At 38.0% G+C, this 27,166-nt stretch overlaps 1 protein-coding gene across 2 annotated transcripts in view; it reads right to left on the reverse strand.

Annotated features, from left to right (window-relative positions):
* The window catches only part of CHN1 (chimerin 1), a 192,626-nt gene that overhangs the window by 147,606 nt on the left and 17,854 nt on the right, over nucleotides 1–27,166 (reverse strand). The gene's annotated exons all lie outside the window — the stretch shown is intronic.

Genomic DNA, 27,166 nt, shown 5'->3' on the forward strand with positions numbered 1-27,166 from the left:
TCTTCAGTCCATTTCCCCTCACTCTGCTTGAATGAGGACTTAGGAGACAGTATAAAGAGGAGGTGGCAAGAGATGGAAATACAAACACATGAGGGAGATGGGGGGAATCAGAAAAAGGAGAGGCACCAGTGTGGTCTGGCATCTCATTGGTAAAGCACAGCTCAGTAATGATTCTGCTGGTCAAAAGTTCTGCCTGCAAGACCATGCAGCTAGATCGTCAGACACAGAAGCTTGGTGTGGGACTAACTGTGGCCAGATACATCACCTGGTTCTGCTGGTACCCAACATAAACCCATTAAGGAATCTGGCCCAAAAAATCCTGGTCACCAAGGAGGCAAGAAAATTTCTGGAAAGTTTATTGAGAAGGCTGAATCTAGCATATGCGGATTAAGTAAAAATGATAATAGACTCATCATTCCCCTCAACCTTTAAAATGCCAACACTTCACTTATAAACCACACAAATATTTGGAGCCAGAGGGCTACAGCAAGACTACTAATGATAGGCATAAGAACACAGAAAGAAAATTCTAAGTCATGTAGAAACTGCTTGGCACTCAGTAGGAGTGCTCAAATATGTTTTTTAATGAACAAAGAAAAGATTATATGAATTAATGAGTAATGAAGTAATGCAACAAATACAGCTGACTTTCATTATTTGTCATAGTTATATTCTATGAGTCACCTCGAACACTGAATAAGTGAACACTGAGCCACTGCTTCCAGGGGAAAACACAAGATGAGGTTCCTGTATGCCTCTGGTCACAACACTCTCATCAGCCCATCAATACACAACCTTGTTTTATTTGTGTTTCTTTTTAAAGACACCTTATTTAATAAGCACTGTGACTCATTAACACTGAACTCACAGCCAACAGCACTATAACTCATGCCTCAGGGAAGCTCATCTAACACATATATCTTTCTCCATAAGATACATCACAGCCTTCTTGAGCTTAGCAACCCCAGACATCACTTCAGTGCTATGTGTGGGGGCTGTTTTAAACAGAGAGGACAACAGAAGCGCCACATTTATACTTCTCCTGGACCCTACCTTATGTGCTTCTTCCCTTGGCTGATTTCAATTTGCACCTTTCCCTGTAATAAATCATGACTGCATTAACAGCGATTAGTGAGTTCTATGAGTCCTTCCAGTGAATTATCAAGCCTGAGGGGAGTTTGAGAGAACCCCCTCCAACTTGCAGGTGGTGTCAGAATTAAGGAAAGCCTTTGGGACCGTGCCCTCTAACTTTGTGACTGGCTCCAATTCCTCACAAACCCTATGCAAAACCTGTACCAAAGTAGTGAGAGCCTTCTGTAGATTGCTTTGACTTCGGAGAAGGTGAGAAAGAGGCTAATTCTCAAAATCCTGCCTCTGGGGAACCGTGTATCCAGTCCTAGATAGGGCTTTCTAGGGAGCATCAACTTTTACTTAAGGCTGTATGTGTGACTTAAGGAAATTTACTACCTCTCTGAATCTTATCTACAGAGTAACATCATCATCTAAAATGGGAGTCGTAACAACACAGGTCTGTTGTGAGGATCAAACTATGTGTCACACATAAAGCACCCTGCACTTAGGAGACCTTTAGTAAATGAGTACCCCCTCCTGCCCTCACCTAAGGTAAATTTAAAAACACAGTGACATATTACCATATTAACCTCAGGCCACCGTCAATGATTTCAGCTGTGCATTTTCTTCTTCTTATTTGTTCTTCCCCATATATTTACTGTATCACAGAAGGCATTATTCAAGATGCTACAGATCACTATTTTGTGGCCAAATAAAATGAGCATTTAGCAAATAACCAAGAAATAGTGGGAGAAAAGTTTGAGCTTCCCTTAATATTAAAACAATTCTAACGATTAGTGACCTTTAACGGTGAAGTTTAGGTTTTAAAAGTCTTCTCCTGGGGCGCCTGGGTGGCACAGCGGTTAAGCGTCTGCCTTCGGCTCAGGGCGTGATCCCGGCGTTATGGGATCGAGCCCCAAATCGGGCTCCTCCTCTATGAGCCTGCTTCTTCCTCTCCCACTCCCCCTGCTTGTGTTCCCTCTCTCGATGGCTGTCTCTATCTCTGTCGAATAAATAAACAAAATCTTTTAAAAAAAAATAAAATAAATAAAAGTCTTCTCCTAGCAATCTATTTTTTGCTGATGGGGGCGGGCAGCCTCTCTGGAGTGCAATTAGCAATACAAACCCTAAGCCTTCATAAGTGTTTAACGGGCATCTGTTGCGGCAGAGCTCAAATAAGATGCTCTTTGAAAGAAAAGACTTAAAAATTATGACGATCTTTCTTATGCCTAAGGGTAGCAACCTTAGGTCACCTTGGTCTTTTTGTTGACCAAGCTAGGCAATGGGTAAGCACCACTGTCCTCAGAACTCAGGGGAAAGGAGCCCAAGGCGGGAGCACGGTTAGATAGTTCAGAAAAACAAGCCCCAGGGGCGCCTGGGTGGCACAGCGGTTAAGCGTCTGCCTTCGGCTCAGGGCGTGATCCCGGCGTTATGGGATGGAGCCCCACGTCAGGCTCCTCCGCTATGAGCCTGCTTCTTCCTCTCCCACTCCCCTGCTTGTGTTCCCTCTCTCGCTGGCTGTCTCTATCTCTGTCGAATAAATAAATAAAATATTTAAACAAAAAAACAAAAAAAAAAAAAAGAAAAACAAGCCCCAGCCTCTTGGTGAGCAGAATTAGTTGCTAGAGTTGGGGAGACTGATTTGCCAGGACCCTACGTTCTTCTGGAAGGGAAGAAACAATACCCCAATCTTTGATGCCTCAGACTCAAAATTAAGTTCTATTATAGAAGAAACTCATAGCCCAAACCAAGTCCACTGGCAAAAAAAGACAAGGACACTCCTGAAATAAAATGACCTTGGAAATGGAATAACTGCAACTGGTGATGTAGGGCCACCCAAAGGGCTTATGGGTTTATTAGGGAAGACAGATTCTGACCCAGCATGGGGCTGATGAGAGAAGTGTCCTCAACCTCCCCGGCAATGAATTGTTGAGTATGAGAACACGAACTAACAAACTGCAATCTGGACCTCCAAGTGGGGTCACAATTGTGACCTGGGCCAATTCTGACCAGAAACAGCATCCAAGCAGCAGTAAGACAAGCAACTAACAACAAGCAATATGGGGTTGGTCTTAAACACTGACAGAAAGTGATAAAGATAAGGAAGACAGACGGTGTACTATTATAGCACAGCTCTCTTTCTGGCATTTGGAAGAAGATGGGACCACTGTGGGACTGAGTAAGACTCCTGGTGCTCAAACTTGCAGGAGGAGGAGGCTGCCTAAAGACACTGAACTTCCGGCTAACTGGGGCACTAATTAACAACAACAACAAACAGGAAGCATATTTGGCCTCTGAATTTATATAACAAGTCATGCCAGTTCCTTCTGCATACCTTTTGACCCAGCAGTTCTGTTGTCTTTCTAGGAATTTATTATAAAACAATTAGGGATGTTTGGAAAATGGCAATATAGAAGAATATCACTGCAATATTACTTTTTTAAAAAAAGATGTTATTTATTCTTTTAGAGAGGAAGAGAGAGTGCAAGTGGAGGGAGGAGCAGAGGAAGAGGCAGAGAGAGAATCCCAAGCAGACTCCGTGCTGAAGGCAGAGCCTGACACAAGGCTCCATCTCTTGACCCTGAGATCATGACCTGAGCCAAAATCAAGAGTCACCGCTTGATGGACTGCATCACCCAGGCACCCCTGCAATTTTACTTTTAAGACCTAAAAAACTGGGGGGCAGCACAGTGGCACAGTCTGTTAAGCCTCAAACTCTTGGTTTTGGCTCAGGTCGTGATCTCAGGGTCATGAGATCGAGCCCCGTATTGGGCTGCTTGGCACAGAGTCTGCCTGAGATTCTCTCTTCTCCTCCCTCTGCCCCTCCTGCTCTTGCTCACTTTCTCTCTCTCAAATAAATGAATAAATCTTTAAAAAAAATAAATAAATAAAGACCAAAAAACTGTATTCAACCTAAACACCCAGCATCTAGAAGCCAATTAATCAATTATTATATATTCCAGTTTGAAGACACCTTGACTACATCAAAAGGACTTCATCTTGTAATCTGTTAAAAGTCTGTTCTCTTTTAAATATTTCATATCTTTTAAACCAGTGGTTCTCAAACTTTTGGTTTCAAAAACCCGGATTCTAAAGAGCTTTTAATATCTACTGATATTAACCATATTAGAAATTAAAACTGACACGTTTGAATTTGTTCTCATTTGTTTTAACAAATTTTTACTTGTTAATTTGTTAAATAATAAGGTCACTATATTTTAACACTTTTATAAAAGATAACTTTATTTCTCAAAATAAAAAATGAGTTATACATTTTGCAAATCTCTTTAATGTCTGTTCTAATTGAAGACAGATTCTCATATCTGCCTCTGTATTTAATCTATTGTTATATCACTTGCCATGTACCTTCTGGAAGACTCAACTAGACACTCACGAGAGAATGAGAATGAAAAAGGCAAATAATATTGTCTCATTATTCTGTTTTGACTTTGTGGAAACTCAGAAAAAAACTTGGGGACCCCCAAAGGTCCCCCAACCACACTTTGAGAATAACTGTTTTAAACCATGATTTCCTTGGCATATCAAGGATATGGGGTATGGTGGGCTAAGATACATTTCATCTAAGAGAGAAATACAAAAGTTAACAAAGAAGAGAAAAGAGAAGAAATTATGTGGTCTTTTAGCAGTTTATGGTTCTTTCAGCTTATTCAAAGGAAGTTATGGGCCAATAAGCACCAAATGTCTGTGATCTGCCTTCATCTGGAAGTTTCAAGGACCCCGTCACCTCATTTTGATTCTGTCAGAAAACCTACCCACACCAAGCATACAAACATGACAGACTTCCATCACTAGAGCAAGACTGAGAATGACAGCCAGACAACCTATGATTCAAGGACAGCTCACCTTAAAACCATCTTTAAAAACTCAAGGACAGCTGCTTAAAATAACCTTAGCATGGTATGGATGAGTGTTTAAATTAAGTACCTACCTATAAAATCCATTAAGAGATTTTCTCCCTTGCCTGTGTCAGTAATACTTTTGTATCTACATAAAAGATGACTTTATTAAAAAAAAAAAAAGTTATGCTGGTGTACTCAAAATAATCAGAAAGTTTCATTCATTCAAGAAATCTGTACTAAACACTTTCTGTGGGTAAAAAATGTCAGTTACGAGGTGGGTACAGATGTAATTTATGCCTTCAAGGGAAGTAAGGAAAATAAGATGGATATTATTATACAAACAAGGTAATATAATAAAAGTAACATATAAGAGTATAATAAGAATAATACATAATACTCTTAAACATAATTATAAGAATTTTACAAACCATCATTTGGTCAAAATGCCTGGCAAGAACAGGTCCCCAGTATTTGCTGAATTGATGAAAGAATAGAGGGAAAGAAGGAATCACTTTTTTTTTTTTTTAAGATTTTATCTATTCGTTGAGAGAGAGAGCGTGAGAGAGAGCACAAGCAGGCGGAGCAGCAGGCAGTGGGGGAAGCAGGCTCTCCACTGAGCAGGGAGTCGACATGGAGCTCGATCCCAGGATCCCGGGATCGTGACCTGAGCCAAAGGCAGACACTTAACTGACTGAGCCACCCAGGCACCCCAAGAAGGAATCATTTTAAGCCAGGGTGCCAAAAAAGAAAAAACAGAGGTGGCATCCTCTGATGAGGGCTTTCAAAGACAGATGATTTTTAAAGTCAAGGGTCTAAGGGAAGGAGACTGGAAGTAAGAGGGAGAACAGCATTCTGAACAAAGGAACATAGTGAGTAGAGGCACAGAAACAAGAGAGTTCAGGAAGTGTTTGAGGAACCGCAAAATAATGCAGACTGGTTGAAATAAAAGACATGTTGAGGAAGGCTTGAGATTCAGGCACTGGAGGGATCTTGGGCTGAGATGTCCAGGAAGCGTCTATACGTAATGAAATGTGTTTTCTTCTGCCTGGTACTTACTTTCCACTAAATACCCCGATGTCTACAGGGAGAGGGGTACTGTAGTCAAGCCCAGACCAATTCTCATGAGTTAGAGAAAACAACACAAGCCTCAGGAAGGCCAGAGGTAGAAGAAACAGCCAGTAAAACAGATGGAGCAAAGACTCAGAGGAGGTGGGGAGTAATGAGCTCAGAGGTCACAGGTGGTGGGCGAGGTCTGAGAAGGCGGGTGGATGGCGTGGTGTCGAAGCAAGTGGGAAAGTAAAAAGACAGGTTCTGTTGCAGACATATTCCTCTGTGACTGTAAGCAAAATCTAAACAAATAAATGCAGGAAAACAAAGGAAAAAAGGAGACCAGTAAACTGTATGAAAATGAAGACCAAGTTGATTAGTACATACAGTCTGATCTCACTTTCAGAAATGAAAGAAAAGATTTATGTGTGTGTATATATGGGGGCAGAGGGCCAACGAGAGAGAATATGAAAGATCTAGAATAGCATACACTCATTTAAGTAACAGTCGTGATCTCTAGATCAGCCTTTCTCATCCAGGTTCCTCATTCAACCCACAGAGCACAGAAAATGTTGTGAGTGACTATTTTCTCTGCTCTCCCATGGATGGGTGTCTCTCTAGAAGCACAGGAGAGAAGTTAACTTACTACATACAATGGACCCCCTAGGCCATTGGGCATTGTTTTTCCCCAGAACCAGGAGGAGTAAGGCTTCTCTAGATGGTGACTTGACCTATCTTATACATCTATGTGGTTTTTAAAAAATTATATAATGAATATATTACATTTGTAAGGAGGGAAAAAACTATTAAAAACGCCTAAGGAGGGGAAAAAAACTATTAGAAACAAAAAGTATAAGTTAACTATCTCTAAGAACAGAAAATGGGGAAAATGATTCAGATAGAGAAAAGTCTCATTTAGCCAATTCCATGGGCTAATTTTTTGAGTGGGCTCTTGAAATGAATACACTACCTGGGAAATCATATTCCCAGTCTGAGAGGCTGGAAATCAGATACAAGCTTTGTGGCAACTTGACACATCATAAGGCACCATCCTCCCGTATAGTCTTTGAATTCCCCTCAGAATCTCTATGCAGGCCTTCTTTCCCTCTTTGCCCTGTTCTAATTGAATCTGTTGAATAGCAGGCATTCATTAAGGAAAAGAGAACAGTTTCATAATGAAATTTTCTTTTACTTTCAATTAATTGCTGGAATTGTGAGTCAAGGAGATCTTACTTTTACATATTTTATCATGTCTATGAAAAATTATTCCAACTTTTTTCTCACTTTTCCAAACTCAAAGATTCAGAGTTTAAGCAAGTTCTAGTGTTGAACTTGCTTTTGCCTATAATTTTCTTCTGTGCTGCCTTTTTCTCTAAATATTAATATTTTTAAGAAATTCACTTTTTTCCTTTAATATTAAAAATTTCAAAATGCCCATCTGTATCTTTAAGCAATGATTTCAAAATCTTAGTAAAATATACCTAGGATAATATCTTTGATAGGATATATTATAACTCACAATATTAGGGCTATTTGGGAGGTACTCAAAGTGTTCATTTATTGACCGACAAGATTAAATTTATAAATACCCTAGTATTCTGCATTTTTATATTACACCTAAAACACTGTGTGATTGAGTAAATCTTTGTGCTCTCTCCAGCTGGATCCTATTTACATCCAGTATATCTACGGATGTTGTTGAAAATGACTTTAGAAAACAAACAAACAAAATTTCATTCTTTTTATCACATAGTTCGTATATCATTATATAGCTATATGAATTCTTTGGTTTAAAACAACATTCTTCTGGTTAAGTTTAAATCTGCTTAGCTTTTGGGGCGCCTGGGTGGCACGGCAGTTAAGCGTCTGCCTTCGACTCAGGGCGCGATCCCGGCGTTGTGGGATCGAGCCCCACATCAGGCTCCTCTGCTATGAGCCTGCTTCTTCCTCTCCCACTCCCCCTGCTTGTGTTCCCTCTCTCGCTGGCTGTCTCTATCTCTATCGAATAAATAAATAAAAATTTAAAAAAAAAAATCTGCTTAGCTTTTTATTCTAAAAAATAAACAGTTCATTGTAGAACAGACCAGAATGTTAAATTTAAGCTGTTTATTGTTTTAGACTCAAACCAAAAAGACTTTTGCAACTTTTTAACAATATGATGGATTTTTCTCAAAAAGGACTATGTTGCATTTTAAATGAGGTTTAAGCTAATGAGGCATGAACTCTCAAAAACCGTGATTAATGTTTTAAAGCACATTTGTTTCAGATTGCCTTCAGTTTGAAAATTAACAATTTTGATTTCTGTAAAAAGAATGACATTTGTTGACAAGAAAAAGAGCCTTTCTTCCCTTCAAATGAAGACTCACCTTTCAACCGACTGGCAAGAGATTCCCTGTCCTGCTTTAATCAGAAAATGAAAGGCATTAATGACACGTTGCTATTCTGTTTCTGTACCAAATTTTGGCATACTAAAATAATGAGATGCTTGTGATCACGAAATTCTATTTTACTATAAACTGATCTTTTTAAAAGAACAAGGGCATAAAATTCACAATAAATAAATAATTCTATTGTTATCATTTGAGAGAGTCACAAAAGAAAACAATGAAACTTCTTAGTCTAAAAGAAATGTATTTCGGGGGGAATAAAAATAAATAAAAGAAATATATTTCTTGGAATACAAAAATTCAGAGTAAAATTGAAAGGCTCATAATAACATAAAATTTTAAACAAATGAGGAAACAAATAAAAAAGTGCTTCACTATGTTTCTAGGTATCTCATATCCTGACTAAACTTCTTTCCTAGAAAATGCTTCAAAACATTGGAAGTAAGCATTTCAACTAAGATGATTAAAATTCACTCTGCAAAGTCATGGCCAAATCAGGTCAGTTAAATTCACCCTTAGAAGAAATAGTCATTTAAAACGGTTCCAAGTTGAGGGGCGCCTGGGTGGCACAGCGGTTGAGCGTCTGCCTTTGGCTCGGGGCGTGATCCCGGCGTTGTGGGATCGAGCCCCACGTCAGGCTCTTCCGCTGTGGGCCTGCTTCTTCCTCTCCCACTCCCCCTGCTTGTGTTCTCTCTCTCGCTGGCTGTCTCTATCTCTGTTGAATGAATAAATAAATAAAATCTTTAAAAAAAAAAAACGGTTCCAAGTTGAAAACTGATGTGTCATGATACAATTCGGACAGAAATAAACTATTTTTAAAACCAAAGATAATTGTTTTTAATTCTTCAGAGACTAATGACCCAGAACCACTACTACATGGTAGAAAATTTCTGACTACAACTACAGTGCTCACATGTAGCTTCACCAAAGATCTCCAAAAACAAACATTTTGTCAATGCAGTGCTCATCTCCTCACCATGACCCATAGCTTGGGCCAACAAAGCCTCCTGAATGAAATGTGAACCAAAATTGGAAACCTCTCCTTTTTTTAAAACTCAAGTTTGGCCTTTTATTAAAGACCTAAGCAATGTTTCCTCTAACCAACTTGGCAGACCTACCAAACAGACTACACAAATGAAGTCTTTCTGCTGACTCAAACTTTTCACTATAGGCTGGGAAACAAAAAGCTATACACAGGAACTGGGTCATTCAACTCAATTCAAAGGTAAAGGTTGTCATTTTCCAACCTACTATTTCTTCTTCTAAATGGCAAGTCCTATCCCTCTGAGGTCTTCTCTTCAAAGAATCTGATCACTTCCGATACTGTCTATCCTAGCATGTTGGCACAGTAACAGAAAGTCCTCAGATATGCCCACTTAACCACAAGGTTTCTAACAGAGAACTTCAAGAGGAGATTTAACTCCTGCCAAGCCTCCCAGTAACATCTAAACATTCTCAAATGGCTTTCATTTGGATTTTATTAGGTAAGTAAAAAAATTCACCTCTAACAACATGACACATTGCCTAACCTTACTCTACCACAAAAAACAGAATACACAAAACAACAGCAAAAATATATATATATATATCTTTCCACTTGATTTTTCTATAGCTCACACTTCTAAAATCAGACTGTAATGAGTTAACTCTTGATGAAGTCCTTGTAATTCCTCCTACCATATGGTATAGACATTTCACCACACACGCAAAAAGAATATACCTGATTAGCTCTTTTCCACATCCACCAACTTAGACTTTTAACCATCAGAGCACTTGAAGTTACAGATGTTAAAAATGTAATCACATGAAAACTCTTGGCAGAGTTTTTGCTTTTTATAAATAGAAGTTCTGGAAAATAACCAACTAAAACTGCACTTTTAGTGGAGAGCTTCCTAGATAGTCATCTAAGAACCATAACTCTGTTGTCTCAAATGCCCTCATCTCCCTCAGTAGAAACAGTGTTCAGCTGACCCTTGAGCTACATGTGTGTGAACTGTGCAGGTCCACGCATATGAGGATTTTTTTTTTAATAAATACAGTAGAGTACTGTAAATGTATTTTCTCTCCCTTATGATTTTCTCAATAACATTTTATTTTCTCTAGCTTACTTTCTTGTAAGAATACAATATATAATGCATATAACATACAAAATATTTGTTAGTCAACTACGTTATTAGTAAGGCTTTGTAGTTAAGCTTTGGGGGAGTCAAAAGTTATATTCGGATTATCAACTGTGTGGGGAGGTGGGCACCCCTATCCCCACAACATCTAAGAATCTACTGTACATCCTCCTTGTTCTTTTCTTACAGGAAAAGTTGCAAACAATATTTTTTTTCCCTTTGCTGTTATTCATCCTTTGAGACAATTATTCCTAACCCACACATTTTCCATAAACCAACATAGTTTTGTAGCAAAAGGATTCTATTGTCATATTCTCAGTCTTAGAAGTTGCACTAGAATGTGTTTATTAAAATGTGCATTATTTTTTGGGGTGCCTGGGTGGCTCAGTTGGTTAAGCATCTGCCTTCAGCTCAGGTCATGATGGGATAGAGCCCTGTGTTGGGCTCTCTGCTCAGCGGGGAGCCTGCTTCTCCCTTGCCCTCTGTCTCCATCTCCCTCTGTCTCCCTCTCCCTCTGCTCCCCTCTCCCTCTCCCTGCTGTTCCCCCTGCTTGTACGAGCTCTCTCTGTCAAATAAATACATAAAATCTTAAAAATAAATAAATAAAAATAAAATGTGCGTTATTTTTTGACACAGATTCATAAAATAGTTAGGATTCCCCAATGATGAGAGTCAACATATCATTTTGGCAGCAAGCATTAAAACAGCAACCTTTCAAATCTTGCCTTACATCAGTGTTTTCAAGCTTTATCAAGAGGACAGGTACTCAGAACAGAGGATATACTAACCCTTAAATGAAACCCTATGGGGAAAAGAGAGGTAATGCTTCCATTATTAATACTTTAACATCACAGATAAGTGTGATGGGAAAAGATCACAACATATCTCACCTTATCACTGATAATTTGCTAATGCACTTCTTTTAAACTGGACTTCTCTGGGAAAACCAATCAGTCACTTAAAAAAAAAAGTGGATCGTGAAGAACACAGAGAAGTTTGCTTTAGATGACAAGATGTTGAGCCCAATATGGAATAAGGCAGCTCAAAGCTGTAGGAAAGAAAGCTGAGTGAGATATGGAAGTAATACCGTGTTAACCACAAATGAATAGAGCTGGATCATTCTAAGTACATGCTAACTGTCCCAAGGTATAATAAAATGCTCAGCATGTTTTAATTAAATGTGCTTTGACTGCCCACATGACAGTAGAGGCTGCCAAGATGCAAAAAAAAACCTCTTTGGAAATGAGAACTTGTGTTCCAAATTGATAGGTACCTATTTTTCTTCCTTTGAGAGCAGGACCCAGGTATGAAAGCTCTCTCTTCTCGACAGCTGCATCCAATGAGGCCTAAAATGAACATGTAATGGACTTGTCTTAAAAGTTCCTGCAGTGTGGGGATATGAAGAGCGACTGCCTGAAAGTATAGTAGCAACAAAGGCCAACCTTTTCTCAATTCTAAAATCCAAATGCTTTGAAAAGTAAAAATATTTTTATAACTCATTTGGCAATACACACTGGTCTGACTTGAACCTAAAAGTATTTTCATAATTTCTTATAACTCATTTGATGGCAAAAGCCTCACCTGAATGGATATAAGAATATTTATAGTCCTGGGGCGCCTGGGTGGCACAGCAGTTAAGCGCCTGCCTTCGGCTCAGGGCGGGATCCCGGAGTCCTGGGATCGAGCCCCACGTCAGGCTCCTCCACTATGAGCCTGCTTCTTCCTCTCCCACTCCCCCTGCTTGTGTTCCCTCTCTTGCTGGCTGTCTCTATCTCTGTCGAATAAATAAATAAAATCTTAAAAAAAAAAAAAAAAGAGATTAAAAAGTTTGAGAATCACTGGCCTAAGACGATAACTACTAGATAAGGTAAACTCTGTTGCACTAAACACTTAATGTGCTCGGCTCTTGTTAAATGCTTTGACACTATTTTGTTTATGCCTCAAAAACAACTTTATAAAGTATTGTTACTATCACCATTTTATAGGTAAGAAAACCAGTACCCGAGAGAGATGAACCCATTTGCTTAAAGTTGCCATAGGTAGGGCCAGCACTTGAGCTGGGATTATATGACTCTGGATCACATGCTTCTAGCCACTACTGTCACTATAATAAAGGCATGCTATGTTAGAAACAAGCTAACAAGACCAACAGTGCAAAGCCAGGTGACTGCACTTAAAAATATCAAGGCACTAAGAAGGAGCCAAAAAAAAAAAAGTGAAATGCATTGGGGATTGAAGGGAGACAATCTAAGGAGGTTCACGTGGGCAGAAGAAAAGCCAGGACAACTTCTCAGAGGCAGAATGCAAATGTTTCAGGAAGTATTTCGACTGTAGCCTACAAGGGTACAACAGCTATGACAAGCTGAGGAATGAACAATAAAAACACTGAGATGTCTATTTTGCTTCAAGACCAGATTTCAAGGATAATAAATCCCTTATGGTCAGATTCATTCCTGACACTACTGAAGTCCTCTCACTGCTGTTGGTTTCCCTGTAGCTCAAGCTTGAGTATAACCTTCAATGAAATGTTAAAGATATTCTTTGGTTGCCACAGCCAAAGAGAGTTTCCATCTATCAACTTTGGTTTCCACCTATCAAAGAGTTAAATCAGGGCACCTGGCTGGCTCAGTAGGTGCAGCACGGACTCTTGATCTCAGGGTTGTAGGTTCAGGCCCCATGTTGGGCATGGAGATTAAAAATACTTAAACTTAAAACTTAAAAATAAAATCTTAAAAAAAAAAAAGTTAAATCTATCAACTCCAAGAAATGCCTCCTCTCAGTCCTACAATAAGTAGGGTGATATCTTAAGGTTCTGATACCCTGATTGGATTAGTGACACAAAGGGCACTTAATGTCTGTGTTTTATGAAGGAGTCTTCTAAGGTCAAGAACAGTAATTCTTTCCCAGCTTCGAATTTTCCTAAGCTAAAAATTCCTGCTAGAATATGCAGATATACTTCCTACAATTTTGAAATTTCTACTTCCTGTAATATTCAAACCATGAATCACTTTTGCTAGGGATTATTAAAAAAATGAGTGATCTAGGATGAGGCAGGAAAACAGAAGATGAAGTGGGTGGTGACAGAGTAGTAGTCATGGTTTAGCAATGCAACATGCAGACCAATAGTGGGAGTTAGGACAAAGAAAACTGAAATCTTGGAGCTGCTCTCCTCACTCTATTGGGGGGAAGGTCGTAAAGTCAGGTTAGAGTGTTCGTCTGTGTGTTAACGTGTTCAGTATTGAGATTGTGAGGAACTAAGCTATAGAGCCCTATCAGAGAGGAGGTTTGAAAAATTCTGACCCAGACGTGCATACGGAAGACCTGACATAGAAAAATAGAACCTCTTAGTATGCACAATATGTGCAACAATGGGGGAAAAATGAACTTGCAAGCATATTCTCAAAATTTGGGGAGATCCTGAAACGTTCCTAGGCTATAAGGACAAATAATAACTGATACTCTCTTTCTCTAGTCTTCTATCTTCATTTTATTTCAGTGGCTACAAAAAGAACATTAAGAGGGCTTCCAAAGCTTCACTAGTGATCTAGGATGATCCTAACACTGGAACCCTTCAGTTCCTCGATCACAAATTCTTGTACGTGGGACCATCAAACTAAAAGTCTAAGGTCAGAAAGAGAATACTGGAAAACAGTGATTATGCTCACTGGTATTTTCCAGAGCTGAGTGGGATGCTGTCCAACGATCATGCCTCCTTCTACCACAGCCTATGCTTCAACATATGGTTTACAGAACTGTAGTGATTCAACATTTTGCTGGATCATAAAACAGAAAATATGTATATGAAACACAGTTATTAGTATCTTAAGAGTCCACAGAGCACTGCAGTCTTGCTGCATGACAGCAATGGGCCAACTTGGGCCGCTCAAAGCCCCGTCCCAAAACACAATTTTCTTAGGAAGGGCAGAAACCAGGAGCAGAAGCTGACAATACATCCACCAGTGTCTGGAAAATTGACGAATGAAACAAAGTTACAGGATATTCCTCTATAAATATCTCAAACACTCAAAAGAACCAGGATGGCTGGGCTCTTCATCCTTGGGTAATCAGGAAGAAGAGGAATGGATACGTTGTCTGCCAGGCAAGTGTTAAGTTTCAGAAGGGACAATGCCGGTACTGGTTACGAGGTGGGCTCCGGTGCTTGGAAACCTGCCTCTTCTACTAGTACTTAGTAATTGTGAGTCTCACCCTGGGCAGATGAATACTGATTCCTGAGGTAACTGACATTAAGGAAATTTCTAGGGAAAGAAAGGTGGGTGTCACTAGTAAGATCTTCACAGATGTCTTCAGAACATGTAAGATGCCATAACGTAAGCCACTACGCAACAACACTCCTTTTTGTCACTCTTTAACGAGCATTTCTGAAGCTACCGAGCATCTTCTGTAACATAAGTGGCAAACAGTTTAACAAAAAGTGACTATCTGACTTGGAGTCAAAGTAGTCTAATTCAATTCCAGCCAACATGTAGCTGATAAGATTTCAACCCCCATGCACATGACAATTATATATATGACGATATATGACATATATGCCAATATACATGCACATAATGACGATAATATACAAGTATATAAAATCAAGCACGGGGCACAGTGGAAGACCAGATACTGCTTAAAACTGTACGGAGAAATGTTGAGTTAAAGCAGTTGAGGGGATGGATCCCTTATACAAACACAGCCAGAACTCAGTGGATTCCTACCAGCTCTGATGGGAAGTGAGGACCACGACCATGTAAACAGAATACCTGGACGGCTCTCAACGTACCATACTTTAACTGTCCTTACATTAAAAAACATCATTTGTTTTTTCTCCTCACTTCTCCCTCAGGACTCGGAAAGAATACTGTGCCAATGCCCAACACACTTCACACACGAAATGTTACAGCCTAATAGCTTTACCGAAATGAAAAGCCAGATCATCGGTTTATTTTAAAATATCTATATAGAGTCTTCTTTGTTTAACCGCAGACTTGATGCAGCTTTCTAATAAGCAATATTACTTGTTACTCAAAAAGCAGACTGAATGATTTATGTCATGCAGCTGTGAACAGGATTTTGTTTGAAATACTGTCTGCATGCTTTACTGCACTAACATTGTTAGAATGCCCTCAAGGACGCTGAATACTATGGATTGGAAAACCAAAGGTCATTGTCACTGGAAAATGAAAAAAGACTTATCTGATTCAAACCAACATCAAGCACAGAGAAATGACAGCAATGGAAAAACATTTTCATGTGCCTTTATGAGTCTGTAAGGGAGAATTACTTATCTCTAATAAGACTTAAAATTCTTGTAATATATCATAACAAAAATAATTTTTACAGTTCACAAAAGACAAATCAAATCCTGTTTTCTTGTAATTTTAAAATACTTGGTGTACCTTTGAAAGTTAATGCAAATATGCTGGTAATGAATGTTTTCCCAACAACAATGAAATGTTCAAAAATAAACGTAAAGTGATATAATTTCATTCATATCATTAATACACACACACGTGAGACTAGATTCTTTCATGCATATTATCTATTATATATATATGAAACAATTTCCGAAAATTTGAGTTCAGTATAAAACATGTGCCTCTAATTTTAAAGAAAATTCTCTTGATTTTCTATGTAAACAGGCCATTAAAAAATGGTAAAAATGACAGTTAACATATTGACACAAGCTAACCTGCCCACTGGGCATTAACTGTTCTAACAAACTTGCGTCACAGACAGGGAAGATAATTTCTGCATTTTACTGGTAAATGTGGTATTTTCTGAAAGCACAAGAAGTTCTAAGAAAACTCCTGGTGGCAAACAAAAGCATATTATTAACCTCACCATTTTATTCCACTACTGCTCAGCAGTAAAATGCTGATACAAATCAGAAGCAAGCTAAACTAATAATTAAAAATAGATATATGTTTATAGTATAAATACAAGTCTTTCCTCTAAAAGAAAAGGGTGGGGAGGCAGGGAAAATGGTTCTTTTCTCATCTACTTGAGAACCCAGTTTTCATTTCTGTGAATTCTCTTCTCAACTTTTTTAATTTTGAAAATATCCAAACCTACAAAAAACTGAAAGACTAGTACACTGTTCAGTGCATCCTTCATCTAAATTCACTAATTGTTAACCCATTTGTCCACTTGTTACTTCCTCCCTCTTCTCTCTATATAGCCCCCAAACAATTTCAGAGTAAAACTTCACTCATAAATAGTTCAGTGTGTATTCTGAAAATAAAAACACTCTCCTACACACACACATACAATACTGCTATCACACCCAAGAAATTAACCCTCTGTAAGCCAGGAAAAACAATCATCACTATTTATTATCTGGGTACATGAAACTTTTTAAATTTTTGTATATGTAAGTCATTTTATGAATAATTTACAAGACAAAAAGGATAGTGAAAAACATATTAGAAATTTAATGATAATTTAAATATGCAAACCCAAATTTTATTCCATATTTTTCTGTTTTGAACACCCCTCAAACAGACATCATTATTGAATGCCACTAACTGCTCACCAACAGTTATTCATGAACCTAAGTATCCACGTTATAAATATAGAGTCCAGGTCTCAAGTACATCTCTAACAGACTTTGGCTTATCATTGTGCTGGATCTTTTTCTTGCACTTGCACGGTAAGAATGCAATATTTCATATTCTAAGAACATCCCCTTAATGTTCTAGCTTATAACTATTTCTGGTTTTTCCTCTTGCACTTATATCTTCAAAACATAACACTTTTGAAAATTCAGATGGCTCATAATTTTGTTGAAGAGAGGACAGTCATCTACTTTGCTCCATAACTGCAAAACTTTTTAGATTTATAAAAACTAATTAAAATGACCAATCCAATAATTCTGTCATTTCTGCATCATCTATTTCCTTCCTGTCACTTCTGCACACACACCTATCTTAGGCATTTGTCCACTTAAAAACTGTATCAGGAGGGGCGCCTGGGTGGCACAGCGGTTAAGCGTCTGCCTTCGGCTCAGGGCGTGATCCCCGCGTTATGGGATCGAGCCCCACATCAGGCTCCTCTGCTATGAGCCTGCTTCTTTCTCTCCCACTCCCCCTGCTTGTGTTCCCTCTCTCGCTGGCTGTCTCTATCTCTGTTGAATAAATAAATAAAATCCTTAAAAAAAAACTGTATCAGGTATATTTTGGTAAACAAGCCTCAGGAAAGACGAAAAAATAATGTCCACTCTCCTATTAGCAAAATGGGATGGACCAGATTCTTACTACAAAATATGATGCAATGAAATTCTTCCTGTTGAATGACTGACTGGATATGATCACCTTATTTCCATTTTCCTTAGACAGATACTGTTCATCAATTCTTGAGTTTAAGAAAATTCACCTAACACATTAGTTGGCAATTTTTTTCTATAAGGAACCAGATAAGGAGCCAAATATTTTCAGCTTTGCAAGCCAAACCACCTCTGTCTCAACTCTGTAACTCTGCCTGTAGTGCGGGAAAGCAGCCCTAGACAAATGTTAACAAATGAGCAGGGCTTTCCCAATAAAAATTTACTTATGAAAACAGGTGGTAAGCTGGCCTGCTGACCCTGGATCTTGGGTATCATTGCTTGATACTTTATATTCTGAGATTTCTTCTGTATGATAAATTTAACCATTACCATTACAGTCTAGAGTATCTCTTCATCTTCCTTCTGATTTATCTATTGTGAAATGTCTTCCTCTGTCAAAATATTTTCCTTTGCCATTATGGGCAGGAAATAAAAAATTCTAAATTTCTAATTGTGTTCAATGAAATGTGTTCAGTGAAGTGTATTCAATAAAATTTTAACAAAACACAACTACAAAGATAGTGTCTCCATGCTTCTTTTGTACCTTCTTAAAAGATGATGCAATACTTTGGGCAGCAAAGTAAGAAAACCGGACAATGACAAAATAGCAAGCATGTATTCCACAGCTACGGTGTTCTTCTGTTTTCTTATTTTAGGGTTTGTTTTTTTTTTAGCATAACTGAGAATAACTGATAAATTATGTATAATTAATGTTATGTAAGTAATGATGAAATAATTCCTAGAATGATAAAGTGGCAAAATGTTTCAAGATGCAAGACAAATAAGATCATAAAATCCCTTAATGTATCTGAGATTTATAAAGAAACCCCACATGGCAACTGCAAGATATTGTGCTATATTTTTAAAAGGTAAAATTTCCTTTGTTCTTTAGAAAACCCCTAACGAATAGTCAGATCTTCTCAAAAAAGAAACTCAAAAATTAATATTGACTAAAAAGGACCCTGGTGGTGTATCAAGATTTAAACATATCACCGAATATACCCAAGTACGTGAAAAATGTCCTTTTTTTTGTTTTTTGATACAAGATCCAATCGAGGTTCACCCATCGCATTTGGTTGCCATGTGTTCTTAGTGTTCTTTAGGCAAGAACATTTCTTGCTCTCTACCTTTAAAAAAAAATCTTTCATGACAATGACATCTGTAAAAAAGCTGTACCACCTGTCTTGTAGAATGTCCACAGTCTGTATTTCTGTGCTTACTTCCCCGTGACTCAGAGCAGGACCTGTTACCTAATTTCCAAGTCCCTTGTTCAAAAATTATTAGGAATTTCAAGACAGCAACAGCAGAGCATTAAACTAAAAGCAAGGTTCTTCTGAGTGTGGAGCATGTGCAACTGCACAGGTCCAGCATACCCAAGAAGCCAGCCAGGATTCAGGGGAAGCGTTTCTGCAAGCCGACTACTGCAGAGATGAAGATTTATACTCCCCACTGCATCACATTAGGAGACACAGCCATTTTGTAAATATTAATTCCAGGCTTCGAATACATCTCTAATCAGTTCTAGTTTAGCATTACTTCTGGTTCTTTTTCTTACACTGGCATTTATCAAAATGCAACAAAGAGCCTAGATTTCAAATACATCTGATAAATTCTGGCTAGTGTGAAATGTAGTTGATGATATACAATAATTTTAAATTGTTCTCAGCATACTATCTCGTACCCTTCCATACTGACTAGAATAATTCATAAAATATAATGTTTTCAAAATATCCTAGAAATCAAAATGACAGCCAAACTTTTAGTGACTCAAAGAAGAAAATCTGCACCACTTTCAGTCAGATAAAATCTCATTCATCTACCCATCAAACATGTACCAAGTACACAATGGATGAGACCTAGGGCTAAATTAGAAATGAATGTGAAAGGAACACAGTCTCATACTTGAGAATTCCATAGTTAAGGCCTGAAGAAAGACATGACATAATCACAATGCAGTGTGAGAAATGTTACCATAGAGTTGCTAATGGATACCAGGAGAGCCAATTTCAAGCCCAGACTTGGCCATTTACTAAATTTTATGAACACTCAGTATATTTTACATAGGATTCAGTGCAGTTACAATGAAAGAGGAAGAGCTCTGGAAACAAAATTATGAGAGGCATTATCATTATCAACCATAATAACTTCTTTTTTTTTAAGATTTTATTTATTTATTTGAGAGAGAGAGTGTGTGTGAGTGAAGGGAGGGGCAGAGGGAGAAGCGGATATCCCCATGGAGCAGAGAGACCAACGCCAGACCGATGCCAGCACCCTGAGATCATGACCTGAGCCAAAGGCAGATGCTTAACTGACTGAGCCACCCAGGTGCCCCAATAACTTGTTCTTGATACACAGAGTAATTATTCATTTGATGAAATACTCATAAGCAATGGGAGATGTTCTGGATATATGCTAAGTTTTTATTTTAAAAGAAGGCAAGACCAACTTAATGTCATTCAACCTAAAATCACAGTCCTTTCCATTCTTCTTTCTCTACAGTCAGCCCAGGGAACCCGCCTACTGGCAGGCTCTGGTCACCTGTACCGCACGGGGTACGAAGCAATAGTTAGGCTGTACACAGGATTAACATGGTACCTTTTTTTAAAAAAAAAATTTTATGCCAAGATTTATAATTTTGGCATTTTTGTATTCCCAGAGGATTCTTGCTCTTCCCTGGGGAAAAGGGAGGTTACGAAAGCCCTGAGAATAGAAATGCTTATGTGCAAAAACGTAACTGGAACCATTGGCACTTTTATGTTATTAGGGTATTATTCTTGCTGTCAAGTCTAAGTGAACAATAAAAGCTAGTGCTCTGAGAAACAGGCTAGTAACACTGAACACCGCCGCCTCTGCTATCTGCAGTCCACCGAGAGAGAGGGAGGACCCAACAGCAAGATTGAGAAGGAAAAAAAAAGTTTTCACCCCAGGAATCCATGTGTGTTTTGTTTGCTTATTTACTTGAAACAAACAACAAAAACCCTCATAAACTCCCACACATCAGTTCAATTTCCTGCTGCAACTGCACACAACCAGGTTGATAAAGACTGCATTTAGTCCTACTTCTCTGACAGTGCAAGTTCCCAGAACATAAAAATACCTGAGGTTCTATTTCTGCAGGTGAAATTTTACAGTATTTATTATGATTTTAAGACTGTTTTCAAATCAGACCATTTTTTTAAAAAAAACGTGCATAAGTAAGCTTACAGTGCATTTGGAAGTACAAATGATTAGAAAAAAAGAAATTCAAATGAGGTATACACCTGGTTTTATTATGGTGATTAGGTTGCTATGTTTTTCCCCAACCACATCTAATGAATCAGTCATAATTTGCAGTCATCTAGGAGGCATAAGATGTAGTAAAAAATTACTTTTAAAATGGACAAACTGTTGTGAACAAATGAACCTGAACCTTTATATTTTTTATATACAGACACTCCTTGACTTAAGGTGGTTCAACTTACAGTTTGTCAAATTTACGATGGTAGGGGGGCAATATGCATTCAGTAGAACGATACTTCCAGTTTTGAATTTGGATCTTTTCCTAGGCCAGCAGTGTGTGGTGGGACCCTCTCCGGTGATGCTGGGCAATGGCAGCCACAGCTCCAGCGAAGGGCCAAGAATCGATATGCTTGCAGCCATTCTGTTTCTCACTTTCAGTACAGTACTCAATAAAGTACATGAGATACTCAACACTTCACTGTAAAACAGGGTTTGTGTTAGAGGGTTCTGCCCAACTGTAAGCAAATCTAAGTGTTCTGAGCACATTTCAGGTTAAGTAGCTTACGTGTATGAAAGGAATTTGCAACCTCTGGTATTTTCAGCTTGTGGTGAGTTTACTGGGAGCATAATCTCATCCTAAGTTGAGGAAGATGTGGGTAAGAAATACCTGCCATCACTCATGAGGTGGTTTGTAATCATGCAAATTTGGAAGGAAACGCTGCAAAGACATATTGCAACTAAACAGTAAATACATTTAGCAAGGAACAATAAAGTTAAGAAGCCTGACCTCAAGCTAATTTGCCAATTTTAAAACTACTTAAAGTGTCCATAAAGGTCAGCTTAAGAATCAGTTTGAATGTAGAATTTGGCCAAATCTTGTTTTGGGTATCATCAAATCCACATGCAGCAAAAGGAGGAAACCAGATTACAGAAAGGTGCCATCGTCAAATGAGACCCTTTGAGGTGCTCAGCTATCTACTTAAGCCATTGACTGTGGACGCTCACCAGGCTCTTTAACTTCAAGTTGGAAAAGAATTTCAGTAATTTGTTCTTTGTTCATTTACTTATAATGACATCTATGTAGACATGTCATTTTGCAAAGTGCTTGATGACAGAGCAAGAGTTTTGAGATCAAACTGATAAATTCATGGGCATGTATCTAGAAATTGCGCTAAAAAGAAGACAGGCAACACTGTGGACGGTTGTCAGCAGCAAGGCCACTGAGCGCCCCTGATGTCACTGCGTCTTTCACAGGGCCATTATCTTTCGTCATGGAAAGTATTCCTTTAACAAATATTTTTTGAGAGAACAAAAGATGAAGAAGTGACTTTCAGTTTTCCATACAACAAAGCAGTTTAGCCTGTCAGATGACGCACCCACTGAAACTCTCACTAAGTGAAGCACAGAAACAACGCCCCAGCTATTCAGCATCCCTCCTGATGACGGCCTCCAAGCAATAAAAAATCACCCCATTTCAAACATGTATACGAATCTGAACACTAATTCAATGCACTTTTCCAAAAGGGACAATTCATCAGCATTTTGTCCATTAACTAAGGAAAGCAATAGTAAATACTTTTCTAATATAGAAGAATATTATATTAAAAATGGACAAATTATGGAGAATGTAAAAATTCCCTAATTTTTAAGATAACATTTAGTTCGAAGAAATATCATGCTTATAGTTACATCAGTTTATGACACAGAAATGTCCCCCAGCAATCTCTAGCTCCACACATTCATTCTCTTCTGTCCTTGGTGGCAAGCGTAAGGTTATGTTCCTTGCTGTATGTCACTTTTCCTGTAGGCAACAGCACATACCTTCACCTGTTATTGCAATCTCTCAGGAGTTTAAAACAGTTTTATACCAGGAAATTCTGTCTTAAGTTATTATTAAACATGTATTTTTTAAAATGTTCTCTTACATATACACATCCCCTCCCATAAGATTCAGAAGTGTTTTACTTGGTTGAATTGGATTCAACTAAAGACTTCAGTATAAAAAAGCATTTCATCATCACCACCAAAAAGAGAAAAAAAATAAAAAACACAACAACCCTGTTTTTAAAAAAATGGGCAAAGCTAGTCTCTACCGGTAGTTAGATGTCAGGAAAGTGAAAATTCTGGAAGGCAGGACAAGTCAGACTGGGAGGAGCTCCAAGGGGGGGGGTCTATCTACAATGCTTAGTAATGTTCATTTCTTGATCAGTATACTAGTTACATAGGTGTGTTCATTTTGTGGTAAATTATCAATCTTTGACTTCTGTATTTCACTTATTTGTTTACTTATTTCTGTATTTTACCTAAATATGCCTGTGTATCTTGTATTTTTCTGTCCATATGTTTACACTTTAAAAATGAAAAAAATAATTCCTTGAATAAATAAATAAATAAATAAATAAATAAATAAATAAATACGGCTCCTTAAAATTCCATTGTTCTTACAATAATATCAGTAGTTCGTGCAATAATTATCTCAAATAGTGCTTGTTATAGGCCAAAAAACCTCAGGGAGCGTCCACATGTAAATTTAGCATTCCACAGTTTGAGGATAGAAGAAGAAATAACTAAAATGTATCTAAGTCTAGAAACAAGCTTTAGAACTAATGCACTCAGAAGAAACAAGTCAATCCTTCAACCAACCGAAAAGGTGAAAAGGCGAATCCTTTCCTTGACAATTACATACATGTTTACAATTTCTAAAAACACAGAAAAGACCCACAAAGAATACATTTCAGCTTAAGCTATTTAAATTTCCTTTGTTCTCAAACATGTACTATGAATCTTAAGACAGAAGAAAAGAATTCTACTGGTTCTTTTTTCATTTTCAGAATTTTTTAAAGAATTTAATTCTAGAAAAAAACCTGGTGTTTAAAAAAAAAAAACACAAAAACCCAACAGGCCCAAAATGGAGTCACTTGTGATAAGTCCACGTCACCAAACCGAGACTTAATACCTAATCTAACTGCAGTTTCAACCTCCCCTAAGAATGAAATCTTGACGGGATATCAGTCTGGAATTTCCCAGTCAGCACTGGTGAGGTAACCCATCTGACAGTCCCTATATCCCCCAAAGAAAGGTAACTTTGCCTGAAATAATCCTTTTTTTCCCCCACATTTATGACTTCCTGGTCCTATCGCTTTCTGCCTTTAAAAATCCTTCCACTCCTGCAGCCCTTTGGAGCTCCTGTGTATTTGTTAGATGGGATACTGATTCATGAATCTTTGAATAAAACCAAGTAGATCTTCCTATTTACTCAGCTGAATTTTGTTTTAACATTGGAAAGGGGCACACTGGAAAGTGCAATCTTCATCTTGTCAATGGAAAATCAGAGCACTTCAAAAATAAAATCTTCAGATCTCAGCGTTCACAGATGCCAGCGGATGACTCAGCAGCGTGCGCCGCGTGCCTCCGCCACGCCTGCTCCCGTTACATCGATGCTCCGACCGATGTTTCTCAAGAAGTTCCTCAGCTCAGAAACGAAGTTAGCCTAAACTCAATGTTCACATAAATTCAATGGAAATTACTGACTTTAAAGAGATGGGTTTTGTAAGCCCACTTAAAGCAGATCCTGTGCCAAACAGCCTGACGGAAATGATGGCAGTAGGAAACTGAACACTACACCCTGATGCAGAAAAGGGCGAGCTAACAAAGGAACGGGTTCAACGCGCAGCCCACCCACAAAACGTATTTATTATGCAAGCTTAGCAGCCAGCACATACAATACTTGCTTAAAAAAAGAAAACTTTAGTGATTCTTTCTTCGTACATAATAGATTCCTTCTTCCCAAACCTTCTTAAGAATGGTGAAAGAAATGACTACTTTCACAACCATCTAAAACATTTGGTTATAAGCCTCAATTTAATTTTTCAAAGAGTCTGAATTCATTTTCAACAGAAAGTTCCTTTTACAGTTCTTATTCCATAACATGCCTTGGACTCTATTGCTTGACCACTTTTATGATGAGACTGAGAAAAATCAGGCCTATGGAATGCTACAGACATAAACTAATTAGCTCTAAATTTTACTGGATATACTTTCCAGTCTTATTCTTTTATGAATATAGCTCTTTTCATTGAAATTATGATCAGGATTTCAGAAAACAATAAAAAAATATATAACTTCCCTTAACAAAAATAAATAAAACCTTCCTTAGCAACCTCAACATAATTTCAATATAACTCCCTTCCCTAACAACGACGTTAAAGTAAACAGTACCCGTGTAAAATAGTGTTAATTAAAGGCTAAATATACAGGGGAAAAAAGGAAGCCTAATGCAATCCATATTATGATTGGGTGGATTCCCGTTGCCCTTCATTACTGTTCCACTTATTAAATCTCATTCTTGATTAGAAATCCTAACTACAGTCCAAGTATACCTTCCTGATTTTAAACAAACAACAGAAAATTATTTTAGAACAATTACTAATGGCCAGGTCCTTATAAATGTCAATATTTTCAATGTTTAGGGGCTACATATATAAACTACATCTCATAAATCACATATATTCTTTTTAAAAATATTTTATTTATTTATTTGACAGAGAGAGAAAGAGAGCACCAGTGGAGGCAGGGGAGAGGGAGAAGCACGCTCCCCGCTGATGCTGATAAGGGAGTCCGACAGGGGGCTGGGCCTCAATCCCAGGACCCTGGGAACATGACCAGAGCCGGGGGTAGACCTGTTACCAACTGAGCCACCGAGGCACCCTAATCATATATATTCTTTAAAAATAAGTGTTTAAGGGGCCCCTGGGTGGCTCAGTCATTAAGCATCTACCTTGGGCTCAGGTCATGATCCCAGGGTTCTCAGATTGAGACCTGCATGGGGGGCTCCCTGCTCAGCAGGAAGCCTGCTTCTCCCTCTCCCACTCCCCCTGCTTGTGTTCCCTCTCTTGCTGCCTCTCTCTCTGTCAAATAAATAAATAAAATCTTTAAAAAAAAGTTTAAAGGCAAAATGGAATGAACGAAGGCAGTCCTTTGTATTACACAGATCCCAGTGTTTTCAAAATAGCCTTAAAATCTTCAACAAAGACTCTTAACTCCTGTAACAGAAATGAACACCTTTTTCAATGTTAATTTGAAGCTCATCATTTAAGGAGTCAAGCTTTCTGTAAACCTAAACTCTAACATTTAAAATAAATATTCAGATGTTCCTTCTTAAATTACTGCCAAATTTCCTTAGGCTAAGGAAAAACAGAGGAAATAGGTTGGCAAGCGCCATCTCCTGGGCGTCCTAGGAAATATTTTTACTATAGTCATCAATACAGTTGCAGAAGTAAATTTTTATGCTTATTCAATACAATATTCTATATATTCAAAATGTTACTTTAATTTAAATCAAAGTATTAACAAACGGTTAATTTTCCAGGGTCCAAATACCAATAACTGTAATAAGGTGTATTTGTGGATTTGGGTAAGAGCTTTCTTCTACAGCACTTGATATATTTATAGCCAAACCATCACATTTTATCTTTACAACACCCTCAGGAGTTAAGGCTGAAGAGATATATTACACAATAATGACGTTTGAGAATCTATATACTGAAGGAATTAAAAAAGCATCTAGGCAATGGAGAAGTTAGAATGAGTTTTCTGATTTTGTAGTGTAGCAAAGTCATAGAACAATGCCTTGCAAAATAGAGGCCTTTTGTTGTTAATAAAAGCTAAATCAAAAAAGCAAGAATTCGGAAATTCACTGGACCTAGTAAATCTCTGTGTGTGTGTGTGTGTGTGTGTGTGTGTGTGTGCGCGCGCGCACGCGTGCATGCATGTACGTGTGCCTTGTAAGTAAAAGTTTACAAACCGAGTTAGGAGTTAAGGTTCATAGTACATGAAAAAAACAAAAACAAACCAAAAAAATGAAAGACAAATAGGAAAGGAAATGCCCCCAAACTCATGTTTACATTATTCTCTTTAGATTTTAGAAATAGTATGTATTTTATTATTTTATATATTATTAAAGAAGAAATCATTTTCCAGTAGTCTGGGGTTGTTGCCTCACCACCAGCCCAAAGATGTGCTTTCTTCACCTTACAGTGTTTTTTCTTTAAGGCCCAAAGTAAATACTAACATTTAAAATTAGGAAATTCCTCAATACTCCCTATGGTCTGCTACCTATGCCCACTGCAGGCATCTGAG

This window comes from Ailuropoda melanoleuca, chromosome 2, assembly GCF_002007445.2.
Source record: "Ailuropoda melanoleuca isolate Jingjing chromosome 2, ASM200744v2, whole genome shotgun sequence".
Classification (NCBI taxonomy): Eukaryota; Metazoa; Chordata; class Mammalia; order Carnivora; family Ursidae; genus Ailuropoda; species Ailuropoda melanoleuca.